The following is a 3614-nucleotide window of genomic DNA, read 5'->3' as shown; positions in this document are numbered from 1 at the left end:
AGTCCAATGTACAATTTTGTTTGTTTGTATAGTGTCTCCCCCCCCCCCCCCCTCAATGTACAGTTTTACTTGTTTATACAGTGTGCCCCCCCCCCCCACCTCCAATTCATCATCAATCACATGATGAATGTACATGAACACGACGAAGAACCACTCTATCCGCGTTGTCTTCATGCTGACCGTGTATCGAGAGATAGTAGCAAGTGGGTTAAACCTGGTATGTCTGTCTGTCTTTCATCATGAATATATACTCAACATATTTATTTATGTCCTCATTCTAGATTGGTGTGATTTACAAATGTATACTTGCTTGAATAATTCTAATCTACTGTAATATACTCTAATGAAATATCTGAATGCAATTTCTTTTTTACTTTAGACTCAAAACCGGCCCACCAGCTCGAGAAGGTTCTGCTAAACACAAGGATCATCAAAGATGTCGCCAAACTAAGTCCACACCATCAAACGTCTTCACTGGAGTCCTATCACAGTGTGATTTTACGTTTTGCCCCAAAAAACGTTGTTTTTTCATACATTGGAATGCTTTGCAGGTATTTTATATTGTGTACAAATGACTAATTATGGACTCCTGATTTGTCAAATAACTCATTATGTTGCATTAGATAACCTCAGATCAACTACAAATATATTGCTTGTGCTTATCGAAATTTTCCTTTCAGACTATACCTAGCTGCAATGCATTTCAATGAAAACTCAAATCGCCAGCAAGCGACAGACGCTTCGGGAGCCCCGGCTTACAAGATGAGCTTTCCAAAGGCCAAAAAGGGTGGGCACACTATAAAACCAAGGAAAATCGCTCCGACAGTCAGTAAGTCAAAATATCAACATTTATTATTGCACACACATGACCTATATAAATAGAAAAATATTTCCACTTACAGTGGAACAGCATTAATAACAATAAATTGAATAAATAATAACCTTTTTAACATGACAAAACAAATAACAATTTCTCATTTACAGACTATGTCAACCAGCTTATGGAGCTCCTGTTTGACTCCGTCATTCGTGACCCCCAACCATATATCCAGGTGGTTGAGGCGATTCCCATCCCAGAACATCTGTGCGCACAGTTCGACAGGCCTTCCATGGAAGAAGCGGTTTCCGCCTATGTGTCACGCTTCAATCTTGTACCGGTCTGAAGCCAGTATAGACACCATCAGCATCCGGAAATTCGGTGCGGATTCGAACCACTACACAGGAAGGGATTACTACCCTCACTCTGCGTCCTAAGTATCCCCAACACCACGCCACAAAGCACCTGTACGCGATATATCTGAAACGGCTAAAGAAAAAGAAGTATTATATTTATGCACAAATTAAATTAAAAAAAAGCTGGGAAATAATCATTTGTCATGTCATGTCATTGGACAGTAGCAAGCATTGATTATATGTGATGTGCAATAAGGATTAGATTGTGTTTGCAAGAAAGATTAGTATAGTCTGAGAGATGCAAGATGGAGAAACACCTGTAAAAAAATATATAAATCTGTAATAAATATTATTTACTTATTGATTCCGCTTTCTGGTATCCGGCCAAAATCTGCCTTGTAGATATTAGTTGCCATTTGGATGGTATAGGGGTTGAAGCACACTGGATCCAATCCCGGATGATCAACCATGCACAGTAGTCCAGTTGGTTCCTGGTTAATTCGACGTCTGACCTATATATAGAAAATTAAATCGTTAGCCATATGCATGGTTTTCAGTGCTACCAAGATGCAAGGTTGTGTTACTACTTTACCTGTGGAACTTCCATGCAGCATACATTCTCAGCCTCTGTTGGCATCCGTTCACAATTTCCGCACGTGCACCTAGTAGATTGATTTGAGGGTGAATGAAATTATCAATCAATGATCAAAATTGCTACAATACAGTACTGCTCAATACCAACACAACTGCTATGATGGAGACCAGAGAAAGACTTTCGTCTTGTTTACATCAGGGTCTCCCAATTTCAATTCATCGTAACATATATGACATATAGATAGACAGTACTGCTACATCTATATATTTATGACATACCATATTTGTAAATACAGTACTGTTTGTGATGCAAAGAGAGCCCAGAAAAAAAAGGATATACATTTGCCGTAGAAACTGTACATAGGAGTGGGGGGGGGGGACACTGTATAAAGCTGTTGGTGTGTGAGTACAATCTAACGTTAGTGTGTGTTTTCGACGGGCCGCGACAGAAGTAAGTACACTGTATACAGTATAACTGCTGCTCTTTATAAACTAACATTTTGGCAAACTATTGAAGCAAGGTAACGTTACTTATAGTAAGCTATCGAAGCAAAAGCTGGCTGATCGATCAAGTAAGTAAGTACCGTTATTTCGGCAACCATTAGACTAACGGTGGAATCAACTAACCAATCGTAAACTATTTGTAAGCCTCGATCGCTGTTGTTTGGGGGGGGTGTGAGTACAATCTAACGTTAGTGTGTGTTTTCGACGGGCCGCGACAGAAGTACACAACCATTAGACTAACTGTGCAATCAACTTACCAATCGGAAACGATGTAATGTAAGCCTCGCTGTTGCAAATCGACTTCTTCTTCTTCTTCTTCTTCTGAATCATACTGTGGGTCGCTCTCTGGATCCCAAACATAATGTACAGCCATGATTGTTGATTGTTATTAATGCTGTTAGTTAGTAAAATCCGTATATGTTTTGCGTGTCGAAATAAAGACACCTGAGAGGGAAGAGAGGGAAGGACGGGGAGATGGGCGGAGCTATTTGGTGGGTGGCTGTCACTCAAAGCATTCTGCTAGTATGGGTGGAGCCAAGCCAATAATAGCCTGATTTCCTGAGGCTGAAAAATGCTGGTTTTGAGTACAAGATTAGAAATATAAAACAATGATTATTTTTTGAATAAAAATTACAGATGTGTTACATAGACTCACAGGAATTGTGTAAAGTTGCCCAAATAGTGCTAGGAATAGCAGTGCATAGCCCCTTTAACGCAATTTATACGAAATGGAAGTATTGATTACGCCGTAACGAATCATTAAAAAAATATACCGTTAACTGGAATATGTTGTGCCTTTACACATATGTTGGATTATGTAATTGGTTTGTCATGACAAACCAATAAAATATCGCATCGCCGGCTGTCTCTGGCTTGCTCCAGCGGACACCAGAGCTCAGCCAGCGGGGAGAATATGCTGCCGCGAGCAGCATCGCTGAGCTCTGGTGTCCGCTGGAGCAAGCCATGACAAACCAATTACATAATCCAACATATGTGTAAAGGCACAAAATATTCCAGTTAACGGTATATTTTTTTAATGATTCGTTACGGCGTAATCAATACTTCCATTTGTATAAATTACGTTCGGACCTCCATGTTTTGGGGGTATTCATCAGAAAAATCGGATCCGGGATTCGGCTCCCATCAGTCGGGCAAGAACTGCAGCTTTTCAGCCTCTCTCCTCTCTCCTGGAGCTTAAGCGGAGTTTAGATAGAGGAGCTTGTCGCGGCTCATGCGCATGCGCGCGCTCAGCCAATCAGAGCGCAAAACGGCAACGCGGAAACCGAACGGCGTTGTAATAAGCATAGACGCAGCAGGGCCACTGCTGAAGCCTGGGCAAAGCC

General features: G+C 41.0%; 1 long non-coding RNA gene across 1 annotated transcript; it reads left to right on the top strand.

Annotated features, from left to right (window-relative positions):
• Positions 1–442: 442 nt before the first annotated feature.
• On the top strand, positions 443–1168 carry LOC311237701. The gene is made up of 3 exons (XR_014620304.1): positions 443–551; positions 681–829; positions 985–1168. It is a non-coding gene; the product is annotated as an uncharacterized lncRNA (long non-coding RNA).
• Positions 1169–3614: the final 2446 nt, after the last annotated feature.

The sequence above is a fragment of the Notolepis coatsorum genome, assembly GCF_963971535.1.
Source record: "Notolepis coatsorum genome assembly, chromosome: 12".
Lineage (NCBI taxonomy): Eukaryota > Metazoa > Chordata > Actinopteri > Aulopiformes > Paralepididae > Notolepis > Notolepis coatsorum.
The sequence above is the reverse complement of the archived record's forward strand: the minus strand, read 5'-3'. Positions and strand labels throughout refer to the sequence as shown.